The sequence below is a fragment of the Phalacrocorax carbo genome, chromosome 5 (genome assembly GCF_963921805.1).
Source record: "Phalacrocorax carbo chromosome 5, bPhaCar2.1, whole genome shotgun sequence".
Lineage (NCBI taxonomy): Eukaryota > Metazoa > Chordata > Aves > Suliformes > Phalacrocoracidae > Phalacrocorax > Phalacrocorax carbo.
This window is the reverse complement of record NC_087517.1, coordinates 67,871,016-67,892,125: the sequence shown is the minus strand read 5'-3', so window position 1 is coordinate 67,892,125 and position 21,110 is coordinate 67,871,016.

The window sequence follows — 21,110 nt, the reverse complement described above, 5'->3', positions numbered from 1 at the left end:
CTTTCAAATATACATTAACACATCTCCAAAGAAAGAAAGATAAACATGTAAAGAACATGTCCATAACTTAAATATGTTCAGAATATAGGTTTTGCAGTGCTCGGTCAAATGTAGCACATGTGGCATATAAAGCAACCCTTCCCATCCACCTGCCCATCACGGACGTAGCTATAAAACACTTATTTTCTTTTCCGTATGCTGCATGTTTAAATTTCCGTCTAATATCCCCACAAGCAGCTGTCAGGTTTTTTTCAAGGCACAGAGGTAGAGACACAAAGACTGTGCATTACCTCTTCCCCCCGACACACACAGACTTTTGCTCTTTCTGCCTTCTGGCCTTAATGATTCTAAAATAAAGATCTCTCTGTCTGACAGCAAGTGGCTGCTCTTTTTAGTGAGCCTTCCCACTGTACTGCAGCCTCGATACTACTGTGCTGTAAGAAAAGTATATTCACTTCTTCCGAATGCAACCTAGAAAGCCCAAACAGTGGAGAACCTCCTACTTGGTATCATGCCAAAAATAAAGCTCGAAGAGAAAAATGGTACTGTACAGACAATGGTACAGATGGTGCTGGTCAGAAAAATACTATATGCGATTAGATTATCACAAGAAATGCAATGCAAATGGTAATCACATGTATGTCACCAGTGCTAAATATAAATGTGTCAGAGGCCTCCCATACGGAGAAAGTCCAGCTGATATTGATAAGATTTTGTGCTTCAGTTGTTGTTTGAAAGGTTTCAGTCTGGCTTAAAGGTATGCACTGACACCTTTGTCATATTTTGTGTAAGGAAAGGCTCATATCCTCCATAAAAATCGTCTTAAACATGCAGACAGCAGACAGCTCAGGGTTCTACACCCCACAGATTTTACAGCTCCTCTTCCTATGTGATCTCTCACTGCCCCTGGGAATGTTGTAGAGCAATTCTCTAAGCTTGCATTTTGCAGATCCTAAACTTGCACACACCAGCCTGGTGCAAGAGGAACATATGGTCCTATGAAACTATCCAGTTCTTAAAAACAAAACATATGCTGATAGTAACTTCCTCTTTGCTGATTAATATTCTTTAAAATTCTCAGCACTGTTTAATCATGTGATTAAAAAGTACCATGCCTGTTGCTGTGTGAAGACCAAAAGGCAAGCTTGTCTTACAGCTCTGCGGCACTGACGGGAGATGATGGCTTTTATAATATCAGTGCATAAGAAATCACACCATTGCGTTTAGAAAAAAAATCAACAACATTGTTCAGGTGGTACAGTCTACAGGGAGCAACCGGCTGCAGGCCGGGGTTCTGCCAGGCAACCGCCATGGGTTGTGACTTCCTACAGAAACAATTGTGTCGTTTTGTTAGGAAGTCACAAGCTGTGCAAAATCACATGCTATAAAATGTGGTTTCGGAAGAAGTACCAGTATTGTAATATTAATCAAACAACAGATAGATGTAGAACTTCATCAGTCAAATTTCAAATACCCCTGTGATTAATGTTGGCATCAGGCTTGCAGATACAAGAGACTTTTGCCCTTACTAACAATCAGGGGCTTCAAATCTGACAAAAAAAGGATCCTATCATTACATCAGAACCAGGGGATAATACTTAGAAGCAGCTGTGGGACCAGACCCAGTATATCCCCTTCCTCAAATGATTGTCCTCACCTCTAATTTATGAAGTAAGGGCTCTGACAGATGTCAGCTATAAAAATAAGCCTAAGTCCAGAGTCTGAAGACACTACTCCCCTCTGCTCTTGGCTCTCCACCTGTACCATGTTCCCACCCTATGGGCAGAGGCAGGACTGAACCTCCACTGGTACCTCAGCCACTGCCCTTCACAGCTTTGCACCTCTGCCCAAACTGTTGCTAAAGGGGGCAGGTGGAGATGAACATCTGGTCGGTTGTCCTGGACAGGGAGGATGAACCTCTGCCATGGTTTAGGCATAATGGAAGGCAGGAAAAATTGACACCTGCAACATCCCGGTAGAATTAACATAGGACTTCCTTGGTACAGGCAATCTCTCTTTTGTGTGCAAATTTTCACATATATCACCGGAGGTGAAAAGACTTTCTTACAGCCAGACATTCAAATAACAAATGCAAAAGTTGGTCATATCCCCTCTCCTCCTTCATTACCAGGAAAATATCTGCACTGGTATGAAAAACACCTGGTGTTGCAATATTGGGTTTACAGTAGTTTAGGCCCAGCTAAGCAAATATGAATAGAAACCGTTGCAAACTGCTCATATTATACCAAGTTTGAAACTTAGGAAACCCCCGGCTAAGTTAAATGCATTGTCAATGATTTCCCTCATAGTCCATCTGGTACGGCCTGGGGAAATCCTATGCAGTACCCACAGACACACTTAGGGAATAAGCAGAAACCTCTGGCTGCTTTTTTTCCCTCCCCCCATCCCACAGGAGCAGGAAAGGGAGTGGAAGTTCGGCAGAGACTTTTATTCCTGTGCTGTTACATAATTGCATCGTGCCTTTGCAGCGTTCCTCCCGCTTTCAGCATGATCAAACCCATTTGTAGGCTGGGAAACCGAGACAGGGAAAAGGTATGTGACTTGCTCACGGCTACGCAGCAAACCAATGGCAGAGGTGGGAGGAGAACTTACAGGTCCCGACAGAGCTGCTGCTGAACCCCTACAAGGCTCCACATTCCTGCCATTCTTTGCACATACTTTTTAAAACCTGAAATGTTGCTGCATCACAGGCTGACCATCCCACTCAATACACCACCTGCTTCCTCATGACGGCTTCGCCGTCCAGGGCGTGCAGACACTGTGGCTATTTCTTGCCTTTGTTTCAAGATGGTTTAAGATTTCTGGAAATCATGCCCATCGTGCCCAGCATATTCACTGACCAGTGAATTTTTTTTGTGGTAGACTTCCCTAACCACAGGCCCCATTTAAGCATCGTCGACTGAGTCTCCTATTCTTTTAAAATTCTGCAGTAGATTCCATTTACTAATACTAACAGGAAATCCCATGAATCTGCCTCATGCCCTTTCACTGACTTCACAAATCCAATTGATACAGATAGAGCCAATTTCTGCAACTGCAGCTGTCCACACTTACAAAGCTCTGACTGTTAGATAAGAAAGTGCCAGCTGGAACAAGAAGTTTCTCCTACTACTAGATGCCACACTCTTAGCCAAGCGGGCAGCTGTCAGCTTGGGTGGCGGCAAAGCTGCATAAATGGGAAACCCTTAGATCCAGTCCCTTATGCTCACCCTAAAGTGACCGAAAAGTCCCACAACAGGAAAAGCGAGCAAAGCCCAGTCCCAGAAGAATGCAATTGCACTTGTCTCCAAGTTTCCAATTCCCTCTCCGTACCATTGCGTCCCTTACGGACCATAGGAGCTAGAGCCCGAGGAAGGCGCGGTACTTGGGCCAAAAAGCTATGCTGGCCCCTCTTTTGATCTGAGAAGGGCCATGGTCTCAGCTTCACTGAAAGAGAAGCTAAAGGCCTCTTCAAGCCTGAGCAGTGTTTGGCACTTCCCAAAGTTAACACATGGTTTTTTGATAATTTTCACTGCTGGTTTGAAATCCTGCATAAGTTTTAATCTGCATATGATTACAGATCCCAAGATGTTCGAATAAAGAGATGCTAAGCATTAAACTGAGAGGAGAGGGAAGGGGCACAGTGGTTGGCTCCACCACCCTCAACCTGGCTGAATCAAAGGGGGAATGTGGATCATCTCCCACTCTTTGGGGCCAGCAGCTGACAGCCTCCCCATGCCATGAAACAGTGAAGGAAAGCCAAGCCAGAGGTTCACTCTGCCTTCCTGAGCCAGGGCTATGAGGTATCACCCCCACCTGGAGGCTGTATAACATGTCAGAATATAATTGGGTATGCATTTGCACGTGAGACTAATAGCACTGCGTGCTGTACCTGGAAAGCAGATCGCAGAGAAGGGAAACAGGCATTCACCTTCAGCAGAGGTGGGCCTGACCCTCTGTCCTCCATGATTACTCCATGATGTGGCTCTGCTATGTGCCACCACATCTTTCCGCAGTCTGTGCCTGTTGGCCACCTGGCTGAGCTTCTGCAAAATAATTCAACAAGCCTTTGTGGATCCCTACCTCACCTGCCCTTGGTAGGTATGAAAAAACCCATGTCATTGATGATACTCAACAGATTTCATCAGTGGCTTCCTACTGGACTCCTGTTTTAAAACCAATGGCACAACGTGGCTCACTGCTCCTCACTGCGGGAAGGAAGCAGGACTCGGCTGGTTTGAGGCACCACAGTGAGGCGAAGCACAGATGTCCTATTTCCCCAGATGGTCAGCACCACTCTGCTTCTTCCCACTGCTCCCCTTTGGCAAATAGTGAAAGAGGGTCTCCAGCTCTTTAAATGAGCTCACCATAGAGCCATGGAACAAAACTCCAGAAGCTAATTTCTGTGCAACTCCCTCCTTACATTGGAGGTACTTATTTATTGAGATTATTGAATCACATTTGATTTAAAAGACACAAGAAATACTGACAAATGTTATACAAGACTGTACATCTTCACTGAACCCTTGAAAGTTAGAAACAACTTTTTATTTCTTCTCTAAAGGAACATAACTGCCTCTTGGAAAAATGTTTATATGCCCATCCATTCACTTTGGCAGTTTTCCTGTTTCTGAATCCTTCATCTACTTTTCTGAAGATATCTTAGTGCCAATCTCTCTCCTCCCTCGTCCCCATGTCAACCACTGAGAATTTTTTAAAGGGTTTGTAAGTCTTATCCTTTGCATACAGACTTTTTTGTGATTTTTAATCTTTCTAACCTTCCTCCTAAAAAAGGACCTTTTCAAAAGCATCTTCTGTACTTGGTAAATGGAATCGGTTGAATACTTTCACAAAAATGAACAGAAATTCTTCAGATAAGTTGGGAAGAACATTAAATCAGTAGCCCTTAATAACTTATCCATGGGAAGCTCTGATGTCAGCATGAAAATAACTAAGTGATTTGATCTAATACGATAGATTGACAGACAGATAGGTAGGTAGGTATCATTAGGTTTCAGAGATCTTAAGCCCATACAGCTTGCTCTAAAGCCCAGAATTCATAAATATACATATAAAAAAATAGCTCTCCATTTAAGTGAAGCAAATGTGTTTAAAAAAAAAAAACCAGATACTGCAAACACGGTCACAAAGATACTTTGGCACCCGTAATTGTATACTGCTTTTCCTCTTTATCCTCACACTCTTTACTATGATTGCCTGAACGGGAAAAGGATCTTCAGGAAAAAAAGCTAACAGAAAAAACAAACAAACAAATAAATAAATAGAAATTAAAGCCCATACAGTAAATACACAACTCAGTGCTTTTTTTTTAGCGGAAATTTTATATATGGATCCTTGCAAGTTACGTGTATGGAAAGTAGACTGTGGCTTTGTGGGCTTCTTAATATAAACATCCCTGACAGAAAAATTACTATTCTAGAAGGCTTTGTGGAAGGATTGGAAAAAAGCTCCTCGTATGCAGACCTATGTAAACTGTTTAATAACTAGGGAGAGAGTTTTCGGGTAGAAGCTTTCTTCCCCCCCGCCCCCAACCCTTTGCAGACTTCTGTCTCGTTTTGTAAAACTGATTTGCTGTGTTGTTTCAGAGGGGGCAGCTGAGCAATCCGTTTCACTGCCTCTCTTTCCCATGGAACAAATCCCCCCCAGCCCTCCTGCTGCATCCTGACAGAGATTGCAGGCCTTTCTTCACTGAATTCTTTCAATAATGCTGTAATTGCAACATTAGGAGAAACAATTAGGACTAAAGGGACCTGCTTCTGGATGCCAGATCTGCTTAATAACTTAATCAAATAAACAGAAATATAATTATAATGTAAATATTTCCTTTCTTTAATTCCTAGACATCCTGAGAGAGAGACAGAATGTTGCTGAAATGATATAAAATTATTGAAAACCTTTTCAGTTCCTCCACACTTAAAAACCATTTCACTGTCTTCCCACGCCTAACCACTTGTGATACTCCACTTTTAAGATTTCAGAACCATCTATCAGACAGAGAAAAATGCATCCTTGGAAATGAATACCCCAGATAGTCAGAAGTGTTTATAATTGAAAAGGAACCATGAGGAGTAAATTGCTCTGTAATTTATAACTGCAGATTTCCTTCCTCAAATTATTTTCATTCAGCAGTTTTCTCTGAGAACTTTTACAGTTTGAAATATTTTTGAAAAAATGCAAGAGGCACTCGGATCAGATTGTCTTTTGGCACGTACACAGCCACTCGGAGACGATGACCCTACCTTATGGCTTTACACTGAATAAACTCTAATGGCTTCAATACATTTACTCATGATTTACATCGGTTCAGCTGAGACCAGGCTTAAACTTATCATCAAAAGATTATTCCCCCTCTATTTTCACTGGGGAATTTTCTCTGGCTGCACCACCACAAAATTCCAAAAACAACCTGTTACTCCCAGTTATTTAGAGAGAATAATAAAAATCTAATCAGTGATGGTGATACAATCCTGAAAGAACAGCACGCACGATATCACCCCAGGTCAAGCATTATGAAAAATCTTTCTAAACTAATAAGAGTAATAATAAATGTTTTCTTCAAGTTAGGAATAAAACTCCTACTGCTAGCTGGATACGACGCCCAATTACAGTTTTTATCTTTGTTCTTCATGTGTCAGAACTACTAAAAGTAAAAACCAGAGCGCAAATGTACAAACCCACCTAATGCTGACTCCTGACTAACACAAGCTTGAGTTTCTTGGGGACTCTTCACGCAGAAGCCTCCAGGAGCGCCTGGACCTAAGCAAGGCCCTCAAATATTCTCAGGCGACAGAAAAACCAGCAAGTTACAGTTGCAATAATTATAGTCAAAACAGATTTTCTGGCAATGCCTTCCCTCGTTCCACAGTCTAGACCCATGTTTTCCACTTGACAGTCTCCATCCCACTCTTTTTCCTATATGCATATGTCTTAACTTTATATGCCACAAAACAGGCAGTAATTTTCTGTCTGATGTCTCCTGTGATTGCCTTAGATCCACATTTGGCCTAGTGACCTCCGACATCAACTCAACACGCACGCTATAACACACCATGCCAGCAAACGTTTATGCCATTAACTACGCTTCTCGGCTGCAGAATGCAAGACACAGGTGTGTATTGTGTGTTTAGGAAGAAGCACAGAAGATGACTTCATACGTACTTTGGAAGGAGGATGTAAAAGAGTTGAGGCAGCTATTGCAGATAGAGGGAAGGACAAGCTATGCTCCATGAAAGGAAGGAAGATCATAGGTTACTGCTGACATTCATATGATTTGATAAAGCTGCAGCAACCGCATTCCTCTAACAGCAGCTAGCACACACAAAAATGCTTGGGGAGAGCTCTCGGCTGGCAAACGCTCCGGCGACAGCTCCCCCGCACTGCTTCCGTAAGAGGCTGAGCTTTGTCCCTTGGTCACAGACCCTGTCAGCTTTCACAGAGCAAAAAACTTTCTTTTAGGATCAGTTCATAGCATGCCCTTGTTTATCCTTACTATTGTTATTAAGATTATCACAGAGTGTCCAAATGTGCCATTCAGGGCCTCAGTGCTCATACGCCAACTGCTGTACAAACACACGGGGAGTCGTGACCTGTACAACAAGAGAACTGCCTTCTTGCTTCTGCTGTGTTCCCATGTGAAGGCACCTCAGCCCCAGCTGAAGTTCAGAGCACCCTGCACAGAGCCGAGCTGCAGGTTTGGGGGTTAATTAGAAATTACAGACACATCAAAAGAGAGTATGGAAGAAACAAAACTGATTAAAACCATCGTTTATACAGACCACCAGTATCCTTAAATTTATGGCTGCAAATTGGTCTAAGATCCAAAGAAAAAGAATACTTTGTAGAAAACACATTTATTCACAATTCCCTGTTCCTTTAACATTCATCTCCTTGTCTTCAGAAAAAGTGACCCTGGGCTTACTGCCATTGCTGCTTGCATCTCCTCTCTTCAGACCTATTCTTCTTTCTACTTAACACTCTTAATTCCTTAAAAATAAAAGTTTATATTTATCTATATAGTTATACACACATATTCCACTCAATTTCCTCAGGATATGACTCCTCCATGCTGCATAAACTTCCTTCCCTGGACTTCTCTAGCTCTATCATTCTTTTTGCTACTGTCCAGGGTGCAGCTGTCAGGGGCAGGAAGCCCCAGACTCTCCTGCTCACACACAGATTGATCAAGGTCAGGAAAAGGGTAGCCAGTACCTGCTGCCTCCTACCCTGCCTCCCACCCTCTTGAACCTTTCACATCAAGACAAATTAGTCCCCAGATAGCCCGGTGGAGCTTTCAAATGCAGAAACTGATGAAGCAGTGGGTATAGTAAAGTAAAACCCATGTCTGGCAAGGACACCAGGTTAGGGCCCTCCCAGAGACGGCAAAAGGCTGAGTAATGGGCAGGGGAAACTCAGGTGACCACCCCTAGCACATGAAAACTGCGGTGAGTTATTATGGTGATGAGGTTTCTTATATAAGAAGGCTTCAAGGGTTAAAATTGATATGCCTGAATATTGCAGTTGCATTATTATTGCAAATAATTAATTAAAAATGAGATTAGATAAGAAGTAACTTATCTACATTAAATATACAACCTGTTCAGCACTCCTAATTTCCAAAGATTTACAGATATATATTTACATTAGAAACTGGATTTTTTTTCCCTTAATCATTTTTGCTTTAACTTAGAATATAGGACTAGGCAGTGAATACAACAAGTGCCACAGAAAACTTAAAGATGCAGCTATGTGTGTTCTCACTCATTCTGTCAACAAGTTATGTGCAGGAGACAAAAAACAAACAAACAAACAAACAAAAAAAAACAACAAAAAACATTTCATGGTTATTGATGTTTTTCCTCAAGTTTCTAAAGGCTAATATTTGGAGCCCTCTAATAATAATATCAGGAGAAACTGATGCCGAAATGCTAGCTGCAGGAAGGAAATTTTATGAAGGGATTTGGAGAAAAAGGATAACATGGCTATGCTGACTGCAGAGAGCTGCGTGAAATTCAAGAGAATCATCTAAAGCTAGGTGCTCATCAAAATGTCTCACATAAATGAATCATCACGGTTTCTGAAGGGTGAAAAATTGCCGTTCGGTAGAACTGGGTTTGAACTGTGAAAAGGTGAACGGGCACTGAAATGAACTTTCCCACACTAAAGCAAAATGCTTACATCCTGCATGGCCAGTTTTAGAGAAGTCAGCTACAAGTTTGGATGTAGAACGAAAATTCATCAGTCAGGGGTTCTCTAATCCAAGCCTTCACCAAAGCCTGTTTCTGTAAGTACATGTTTACACTCACATGACAAAACAAAGTCAATAAGCATCACCAAAGACAGAATCTGCAAGGTCTTCAGATTTCAGATGCAATCAATGGGCATTAGAAACTTAACCCCTTGCAGGATTTGACCCATCTTGAGCAAACGCCACTGAGAAAATAAAGAACAAAATCTGTAATTTCTATCAAACTATAATTAGCTGCATTTCCTTTTGTAATCACAAAGCCCTAAGAAGCATGCAATCTTGTCACTGGAGCAATAAGATAATTATTATAGCACAAAACCGTTAAAAGTAAAAATGTCCTCTCTTTCCCTTTGATGTTGAAAGAAGAATAATTAATTCAAAGACATGCAAAAATTAGTGGAATTTAAAATACCAAACAAATGTAGTCTAGTCTTGTCAGATACAGTGTGCCTTTTATAAGACATTTCCTAGCTTGCCCAACCACAATGGAGCCCCCACAGCTTTTTCAGATCTACTCTCCAGGGTAGTTAGATTATCCTAGAATACAGCAGAATAATTAAACCACACCAATTAAAATGGATGCGACTTAAAGGGCTCTTTTCTAAAGCGTTGCTCTCTATCAACTGGCTCACTCCAAGCCATGCAGAACATAAAAGTAACATTACATCTCAAAAAAAGAGGAGGGAGAGGACTTCAGGATGAGATTGTATCTTAAGGATCATTCTGCTGCCAAAACCCTTCTGAAAAGGACAAATGTGTGTTTTTCTTTGGACATAAGGTCAGACACACAATTATGAGACCATTGCCCTATAATTAGCAGCAGTCTCCAGCAAACTAGCCTACTCTTTAAGGCTACATCAGGCCACTGAACTGGTACGTCTTCAGCAGTGCCACAATGACTCGACACTGGCCATCTGATTTCCCACTGGCTGCCCCAGACTTTTCCCTTCAGCCCTTGTGGATCCCTATCTCTGCAAATGCTAGTGCAATTTATAATTTGTAGCAAGTGTAGGATTGGCATTAGTAGAATGCAAACCCTTGAAACAGGACCCATTCTTTCCTAGCACGTTCCACATTCAGCAAGTAATAATACTACAAATATTCTATTTCCATTGGAACAAACATTTTTGTGATTTGAGTTACAACTCCAGCGCTTGCCTTCTGATAATGATTTAGTCCCATTAATTACGCCTTGGATCCTAATTTGCTGCGTGCCTGCCGATAACTGCAGCCTTGCAATGTCAACTGCTGAAAGGACAAGGTCTGAATGAGCTACCTCAATCGCTCTTCAGCAGTGTGGCAGGGAGCTTAGCTCAAGCTAACCCCGCCATATATTCCTACTTCTCAGGAAGGATTTTCAGCTGCTGTCAGATTCCACATACTCAAGTGACTGCAGCTTGGACCTGCCTCCTTTATCTGCTTACCCTCATCAGGGTAGCATTTGCCCTGAGCTGATAGAAATTCCACAGTTTAGCCTAGATTTGGTCTTATTTTCAGAAGGCAGGGTCGGAGAGCTTCAGTGATTCGTGGGTTTACCACATAAAAATGGGCAGACAAGTATTTTTGACTCCCGCTACTCAAAGACCAAGCCCTTTTTTGATGTTGATGGTCGTCCTGGGCACTTTTTAATATTATGTACAAAACATATTTTGTTCCTTTTCTCTCTTTTTTTTTCCCCCCTTTCTTTTAAACCTAAAGATTCTTAAATCTTAATAACATGCTGTTTGATTTTTTTTCAAAACCGCAAACATAACCCGTGATATAAACACCCCCAAATTCTGTATTACATTGGAATTTCAATGCAATTATTAGTATACAAGTGCTTACATAGTTGTCACTTCCTAGTATAATAGTCTAGTCTTTTACTGAACTGATATTCATGATATTTCTCCACCATTCCAAAAATATCTAATGTTGTCATTGTTTACAACAGACTGCCCCAAAAGCCCTGAAATTTTACGTTAATGGTTCTTCTTTAGTTCCCATTTGGAGCACCAGCGCATCTCTACCACATACCTCTAGAGATGCATCAGAGCTACGGATTCTGTTCTAGGATTAAGGAAATTAATTGCTCTCTAATTCTTTGAGTTAAGGGTAAGAAAGATATAAATTAGATCAGGATTAGTATCTCTACCATTCATTTTTTGTTAGATATGTATTTACATCAGACCAGAGAGCTTTCAATCTTACAAATTTGTTATCTGAGCAAAACAGGTACAATTTATTTTCCTAAGACAAAATACAAAAGCACCACTGGGCTTCAGAGTGCCACCTTTAGTTATGAAAGGTACTAGTGCGCCATCAGTATGACTGCAGGTGCATGGACCACCTGAGTTATACAGAAGTTGTGTCTACCTGTCTCTATCTTAATCCATACCACATTAGGGCATTATATTCCCCTTTCCAGTACTCAGTGGAAACCGCACAGCTGCCCTCATGCTTGTTAAGCGTTTGTACATTACTGATGATTATGAAAACATGGAATCTCCTGCCCAAGTGGCAATGGATTTTTAGTTTTTTATTCTATTGTTAACTCCCTGATTAACTGATCCAACAGTAAGTTCTCTGTGAAGGGATGATGTGCTTCATATGTGTAGGACACTGGATAAAAAAAGCCTCTCTCAAAATGGCATACAAGGTCTTGGAGCTTTTTAGCACTTACTCAGCAAATTTGTCCCAGTGAAGTGCAGTGACAAAACATGCATTGGTTCCGGGATTGTGCTTTTAGTCAGCTGTGCATTTCTTCTCATAACATAGCCACATTGCTTGTGCTCAGCTTTATGGGTTCTAATGACTGTCTTTCAAGCCAGCCGTATTTCTAGACTCTGTCAGATTTTTCCTATGTAATCTCAGGTAAATGTCTTGACATCTTTGCCCAGTCGTACAGGTCAGTTAACACTCTGCAGCCAACTCGTCCATTCAGAGGTGGGGTGAAGCTTAATTAACTGATATTTATTGAGTATTCTGAGTTCTGTTGATGGAAAGGATCGTGCTTGGTATTGGAAACACTGTCATACTTTAACTATTGCAGATTTTAAGTTTTGGCAAATGCAGAACTAAAATGGGGGGATTGGGGAGAAGTTGTCCCTTAAAAGCTTCCTTTCTTTTCAGTTTAGGCCTGCAGTTGACATGGTTGCACTTAGAAATTAGCTCATTCACCAAAGTCATCCAAGCACCATTAACTGCAGTGGAGGTTTGTCATTTGAGACTGGCCATTGTTATTGATTCTGAGGATCATCTGATTCCCTCTAGGAGGCTCTTCCACTATTTTGTAATTAAATTTTCCCGGCCTCACTAAATAGGACAACGTGACTAGAATGAAGGTAATACACAGCATATGTACTGTGAAAGCATAAAACAGCAGCAGAGTTCCCTCTAACAGATATCCACAAATAAAGGACATTAATCATATTAAACATTAATTTGCTTTTACAACATTTTTGTTTGAGGAACTTTCATGTTCATGTCTTTGGTTAACACATATCTGACTACTTCATCCATCTGATATTCATTACGGTAAGCAATCATTCCTTTTATATTTCTCATCACTCAGGCTACCTCTGCAGTCGCACACTAAGCAGGACTCCTTCCCTGGCCTTTACATCAGCTGTCACAGTTTGGCCACTCCCATCATGTTCAACCTTTTTACTCTCCCAAAATAGGCTGGCCACTTCCAGTTGCCTACTAGGAATAGCCCATGGCTCTTCATATCTGTCTGCCTTGCTCAGGAATTGCCTAGAGCACAAGTTGGCCCAAATCATGCTAGGGGCCTTTCCAACAACATAACACCACAGAACAGGAATATTGACCGGTGCTGTGCTATTTCCTAGTAGACATAATCTCTGTGGCACCCTGCCCCCTTAGAAAATGCATATTCTTTATTCACCCATTTGTTCCTTTAAAGAAAATTCACAGGAAAAACGTCATTAGTAAAAATTACTTGCGTCAGCCTTTTCAAGAGTATTAGTGCATTAGAGTTCAAGTTCAAGTCAGAGGCGTTCTTCTGAAGGAACCTCCTCCTTCAGATGTCCCCAGTTACCACATTTCAATTCCCATTACATGTCAGACTAAGAGCAGGGACTCACTTCCTTTCAGCCAAAACAAAACTGGAAGGGCATTAATACTCTCCAAACAAAAGAGTGGATATTTAGCCCACAATACTGGTCCCACCCATAGCCAGTCCAAAGTCAAACGCCTGCGACGTGGGCAGCTTGGTTCTCAGCACCAGCTGTTCTGCTCTATAGATCTGCTCCGATCATGTTGCACTACACACTAACATAGACATAGCCTTCATTTACAGGTCTCGGATTAAAGCCTGCATACTAACTGCTCTCAGACCCCACGGACTGGTATCACCCCAGCGAGAACACTGTAACTACACACATAAGCTGATCAGACTCTAAGAGCTGGAAGTCATTTAGTCACTTCAAGGAAGTGAGGGACTGCTCTGGATGAAGCATGTAGTGCCTTCTAGTTTGACTCCCTCTTCAGAACACGCTAGGTTCATTTCCTGTCACTACAACTGGTTCCATGCTGGACTAGAAGGTTAATGCTGGTCTTCAATATAACTTCCAATTGTAATTGAAGGAGTTCCACTGTTAGCAAAGATAACTACCACCCAAGCTACAACTCTGCATTTGGCTGATTATAACTTACTCCTACATTTTGTCTTGCAAAGTAAAAAAGACAACTTGGAAACCGTCATTTGTTAATAAGCTCTGGACAGGACCCTGTCAATACGTATATAGTGTTACCTATTATATTGTATATAATGGGCAGTCTTGTGCGAGGGGGGAGGCGAGGGGGAGTTGCAAGCATGCTTGACACTTCCAAGTTTGTATGCCTTAAAGTGAATTTAGATTTCTTTGGTTTCTATAGTACATATTTTCAGAATTTTTGGATGAGATTCAGCTTGTTCTGCCGAACAAAACAGTTTCACTGCTTTAAGACTGGAGGAACACAGTGGTGAATCAGGCCCTTTATTTGACTCCAATGGCTTACTATCAGGCCTACTGCAAACTACCTATTGAAAGCATGACAGCAAGCACTATGCTCTATAGCAAGCATTTGGAGTATCATGCTCTAAGTATAGGCCGTATGAAGAGGTCTTTTGTTCAGGAAAGCAAACTGTACACTGTTTAGTAAGCCACACTCCAAATATAGTATCGATAAAGCACGACTAAAATCAACTATTGCCTCAACAGGCACTCACAGATTTTTGTCTGAATTAAGCACGCTTGAATCTTGGGGCTACAATGCATCCACTCAGTTCTTTCACAAACAGTTCATGCAGAAATAGAGTAGGCTGGGACTGGGTATCGGGCAATAAGCAAGAACTTGAGGCTCCAAGTGGGGAAGAAAAAAATTAGAAAAAACCAAAATAAAAATAAACCATATGGAATCCACACTCAGATGCCTTTAAAACAACCACAAACATTCTTGCTGCCTCAAGCTGCAAATGTCGTGAAACAATTACTGGGCTGGGGGACTTCAAAGGTTCACTGAGAGCAGCAGTTTTATTTTTCAATCAAACACAGGAATAGGGCTTTTTTTCCTCCCTCCCTCTCTCTGTCCTTTTTTTTTTCTGAATGAAACAGCGCCCAGGCTTCCTGATTTCAAAAACCCTGTTCCGCTTCGCTTGACCACTCCATAACCTTAAGAGAAGCTCAAAAACTTCAAAACGAAACTGTGAGTCATAGGGAACGAAAAAGACGTTCTTATATTTCATTAATGTTGAAAACTGCTGCATTCCTTGTTTGTAAAATTTACATGAATGAGCTATAAGAGCTTGCAGCTGAGTTTTGGGTAAAGCTTGAACTTCCACAAACTCCTGTTTACTTAATCACTGATTCTAGAAGGTGACTGGCAGTTATTGGCAGGGGTTTGCAGATTCATAACACACCATGCACAGAAACAACTGGACCCCTTCTTGCTACTGGCTAGCTTAATTAATTTTATTTTTCTTTACACTTTTTGGGGGAGCTATGCACTTTTATTTCATGCTTTCATTTCAAAAAGGAAACAGTTTAACCTCTGTCTCCTTGCAAGAGCTTCCGGCAAAGGCTGCACGGTGCAGTGGTGCTCACCTAGAGTGGAAGTAGCTATGCTTTTCTGATGGCTGAAAACATAGGGCATGTTTGGCAAAACAGATGTACGCCCAGCTGTCCAAATTCTGCGGCGTGTAAGGAGCGCACCTCCTCGCAAGCGGGAGAATCCAGGCTGCTCCTGGAGGCTGGGTCCCAAAGGGTTAAGTTGGCACTGACCCCTTTGTACAAGAGTCATGCACACAAAAATCATGCAGAAATAACATGCTGCCCCCTTTGAAGAGAACTGAGTCAGATTGTTAAAAATGAAACTGACTCATTGTAGAAACAGTGGTCACTGGAATGGCATCTCCACAACTGCTGTGGTAAGAGAGGAAGCTGCCTGACCGCAACTGCCTTTGTGCTTATTCTAGCTGTTTAAGTTCTAAAAACCACAAAACCCCATTTGAAATTCCACTGTATAGCAAGGTTTGTGTAATGAGGTTACAATTCATAATAGGATCATTGAAAACTGAAACAAGCAGCATTAATATGTGGACTGCCTGCAACGAGCTAGCAGCAGCATGATGATGTCATTTTTAATTAAAAGTCTGTCCCTGTTTGATACGCTAAAAAAAAGAGTGCAAATCAGGGAATATGCGCTGATCCCATCCATAGGGAAAGACTGTCAAGGAGCACAGTGGTATCACAGAGCACCCTGCGAGCCATATGGCATGGCTTTAATGGAACTAATTCCCACGTACTCTGCTTGTGTCACGCGTATCAGGATTCTGCTCCCACACTGAAAAGACATTAGTCAGAAACAGGGGGAGGGGAGGCTCAGTGATACCCAACATCGTGTCCTTTATCATGTGGCATACCGTAAATACAACTGCAGCGGTGCTGAGATCAAGCGGAAATAGGCTGCAGGCTCATGCAAGAGAACAGATCCTTCGCTCGTGTAAGCCGGTGCAACTCCTTTGACTACACCAATTTACAGCAAAGCTAGTCTAAGCCTTTTAGCAGATGTGACTAACCAGCCCTGCGAAATATGAATTCAAAATGGCTGGTACTTGTGGAGCTAGTTCATCATCCAGTATTGCATTTTCAGCCAAGACTGAGTGACATAGAAAACAGGAGATATTTGCCCACAAAAAGCTTACCTTTTAGGATCAGATGCTGCCAAGCACTCAACACTGTTGATTCCCTTTCAGCCTTGAGCTCCCCTTAAGGCAATTAGGACCAACTTTGGACTTCAGTAGAAACACGATATGTTCCCGTGAGTATCAGTGGCTGCTGAACACATTCTGCACCTCACAAAGATCAGGCACCAAGGCCCCAGTCAGATCGTCCTTACTTCTCTGAAGTGCCTTTTTGACTAGATAGAGATTCATCTTACTCAGCTAGATAAGAACTATAAGAAGTTAGCATAAGATGAAGCATGTCACAACTCAGATGTAACAGTAGAAGAAAGATGATCAGGAAAATGTTTACGCTTTAATTAACTGCCATTTCCATGTCCTACAAATACTTCAGAGTTAATTTTGCCATTTTATTTTCTGACTTTTCCCCCCTAAATTACTGGGTTTGGGTCCAAGTCATGAAGACTATTACGTGAATAATCTTTATGCCAAGCTGGTCTGCAGACCTGCCTTGAACCAAGAAGATTTACGTCCTTTATAAGGTTTCAGTGTAAAGTTTGATGTGAGGGTATATGTGCATCGCTGAAGAGTGTTGAGTTGATCATGATCAAAAAACAAACTTGGGAATGATTAGCATAAGATTTTGACATTAGGCCTTAGTTTTATAGAATTCTGCCTTCACTTAGTATATACATTGCCATTAACATCAGGGGTATTTAGCTGGGAACTTCATCTGGACTGGCAGTTTTATTTCACCCAGTACTTCAAGATCCCCCGCCAGTTCTTCACAAAATGAAAGAATGGAGAAGTCTATATCCTGTCCCAGGTATCTGCAAGGCCTGCAAAAATCTTCCTTGCTTCCTGTTAAGAAGTAGAAAGATTTCTAAAAGTTTCCAGCTTTAGCCGAACCAGGAAACGCTCGGGCGTTTCAGTGCTAAGCACCTGGAACAATTCTCCTCTCCAAGCACCATCCTACAGGATTCCTTTCTGCTAGACAGAAACAAACAGGACATGTCTCTAACTGAGGCAGCTACTCTTTTAAAATCCCACGTGTGGGTGCATGTGGCTGCAAGCTCACACACATGTACGAAAGGGAGAGAGTGCGTATAACCAACTTTCGAAGTCAGTGGGAGGGAAGGATTATCATAGGATTGGACCCCACATGTTTGATTTTCACAGGGACTTATAATGAAATATGCTACATTGGACCTAAGATAGTAGTGTTCACATTCTTATTGACCCCAATCACTTTAAGCCTATCGAATGCTGTACTCCATATAAAAGGTTTAAATTACATGTGTAGAAGGTTTCTTGTTGATACTGAATGCAATATGTTTTTTGAAGAAATAGTATCTCCTTCTTGGGCTGCGATGAGCAAGTCCAAGGTCAGACAAATCAAGGGTGGTAGAACAGGTTGCAGTGCAAAGGGCTCACAGGGTCACACAGAATTCTGCTATTCCACTCAAGAAACTTGGCTGTTTGTCAGGGAATACAGAAAAGTCTATCTTCCTTATGCTACTAATTGACATAATTCCGTATATTCAGTAATGTGGAGCCAAAATTTATCAACTCAAAAAACACAAACCAAACTATCTATCCTATATAAGACAGATCATTATTACTACAAACTTTATCCACTGAACTACAGCCAGAGATAAACAACATTCCAAATTTGTTCTCTTGTACGGAAAAATATTTGTTGGAAAATCAAATGTAAAGCTGTTCCCAGTGAATGTTAATCTATAAATAAAACGCTGAAGATCCTTAACATCAGTATAAATTTTCCCACCCCTGCTCAATCTCGCCTTACCTTGGAGGCATATTAAGAAATGAAACTGCCAGGATGTTTCTGCACGATACCCTTTTTGTCTGTTTCACAGCTAGAAAGTGAAAGGCTCAGCAGGTTAAATACCAGCAGAGTAAAGTATTTTATTCAGATATCAGTTGCAAAGATCGGGGGAGGAGGGGGAATGCAGTGAGGCCTTTCAGCCTGCAGTGCCATGGGAGAAGAAAAACGAGACAGCAGAAGTGTGTGGTAACACAAAAAGAATGTTATCTCAGCGGAGGGGAAAATACTTTCAAATGCATAATTGCAAACACATACCCTCAGCAGCTAACCCAGAGCCCTCTCAGACTGCAAAGCTAAGAGTTTGGAAAGTGGCCAAAGTATCAGTTTTATTTGAGAGATCAAAGTGATGAAAGAGAGAGAAAGAATAGCATCAAATATGATTGATAAAAAGTATTGCTTTCTTTGATTGGTTTCTGCTCCCCCTCCCTTTTCCACCTCATTCTTCTCCCAAGTTCACTAAGAAGAATGTCAGATCTGTGGTACATCTAGTAACACATGCTTGCATGTGAGATGTGCCTATAGGAAAACACCTGCCTACTACACATACCTGCTTAAACTCATTACGGACACAAGATTCCACCTCGCTGCAGGTAACTGCTGTTAGCTATAATACAACTATTTGTAACACTTCACAGCTTGCACATACAGGTATTGTTTCACGTTATGATATTCGGTTGCTGTGCGCAATCTTCCCCACGCTGCTGAGCATCTACATGATTCCCCCCGGGGATTTACAGGGACTCTGACCTGTGTGAGTTGGTGCTCTCATTATTACTGGTCCATAATTATCCTATAGCCTCTCTTTATTGCGCACACCATCTTTGTACAAGTATATTGAGGAAGCTAAAAGGTTGATGATGGTAACACGATTGAATTTATGGTTCCTTTCACACAGTTAAGAATATGTTACCTTAAGCATAGACAACCAGGACAAAGACCTTAGAACTAAAGAGCACTTCCACATGTGATGAATTCAGACCATTACTAAATGCTCACAGGAATCATAGCTGATGGGCAGGCGTAAGGCAATGCTTAGGCCCATGTATTTAACAACATTATACAGGCCAGGACCTGCAAGTGATGTACACAGGCACTTTATATGTGCATACATGTTGCAAAATCAGTTCTTTGCATCAGGACTTTGCAGTTTGTGGAGATGACATTTACTAGAACCACTTACATGAGCAAGAGTTTATTACAGAATAAAAGACAGGTCACGCCACAGGAATTTGGAGAAAGAAGCCTATGGAGATTACTGGTGAGTAATGAAATGGGAGGGAAAAAATTGAAAAAGGTATTGGTTCCAAGGCAGCATTAAGAAAAAGAGAAATTTTACAGAGAAGGGACAAGGCAGCTGTGAGCCATGACAGGCACTAGGAGGAGGGTTGAAAGCGGAGAGGGCGACCACAGCAAAAGGGAAAGTGATGAAACAGGCCTGAGTAGGTCTGAAAGGTCACCAGAAATGGCCATAACTAGACCAAGATATTGTAGGTGTTTCTGTGGTAAAGATGAGCAAAAAAATCACAATAATTCGAGAGGGGGACACAGCCATGGTGATGAAACTGGCCATTAAAGCACACCAAGAAGACACAAGAGTCCAGGTAGGATGTCACAAGGTAATAAATATTTTAGCAACAAGGGGAGAGGTTTGGCTTTTTCGGTTTGTGTTGGTGGGGACTTTTTCGTATGTGTTTTGTTTTGTGGTTTGTTTTTTTTTTGTTGGTTTTTTTGTTTTTGTTGGGGTTTTGTTTTGTTTTGAGGAAGGAAAAATGATCCACAACAGTGGATTTGAGCAGCTCCCTTATGGATTTGATAAACCCAGTCTTAACAAGATGTGGTTGTGAGCCTGGTTCATTAATCATTCAGCCATCTAGCTAATCCTGCATCCAATATCTCAAAGTCTGCAATAATCAGACGCTATCTTGGCAAGCCTGAACCACTGGGCAAAGAGCAGATCAGGGGGTGCACGATGAATACATGACACTAAATAACTCTGCCAAGAAAATGGGAAACGGAGGCATAAGGACATGTAGGATGATAGGAGAGACAAGATAAACCTGTAGCTTGGAAGTGGAAAATGCTATAAGGAGGACGAAGAATAGGACATGGACAAGAGGGTAGGGAAACTGTAAGGACAGGGTAACGTACATGTGGCTAGGAAAGGTGCAGAAGGTTAAGGTAAAAGGGAAGGGGCAGGCAGATTATGCAGAAGGACAAGAGAAATTTATAAATGGCTCCAGTAACAGCTTGTGTCATTGTTGCAGCTTCTAATTTTTCTTTTCTTTTTTTTTTTTTTTAAAAAAACAAACCCACATATCACCATGGCAGGGTCAAATAAGGTGTGCTGTGAAAGGAGGAGGATGTACAACAGTTCAAACCGCACTGGGTATTACTAATTTGACAGGTGACTAAGCTCTTCCTTTCTTCTTTTACCCACTCCACTAAATTTTCCCCAGTTCTCCCCCCACCTTCCACCCACCTGTATTGGTGCGTATCAAGATTTGTAAGCAAGCTGACAAGTCAAGATGAAAGGACACAGAAAAACATGTAGGTAAATGTGATGGAGCCATCACTTTTGGGATGAATCCAGCCAATTTCACTGTTTCGTCTCTTGGTCCCTGTGGTGTTTAAACAATATCTTTTCATTTCCAAGCACTAATTAGCCCCCACAACACTCCATGAGATAACTAAGCAATTAGTATTACCTCCATTTAACATGGAAGAAAAATGAGACTAATAGATTGAACAATTTAACTACACCACAGGGAGGATTAATTCTGAAAGCTGAGATTTAGATGAGTTCTTAGCAGCGTTCTCTGACCATAGTAATC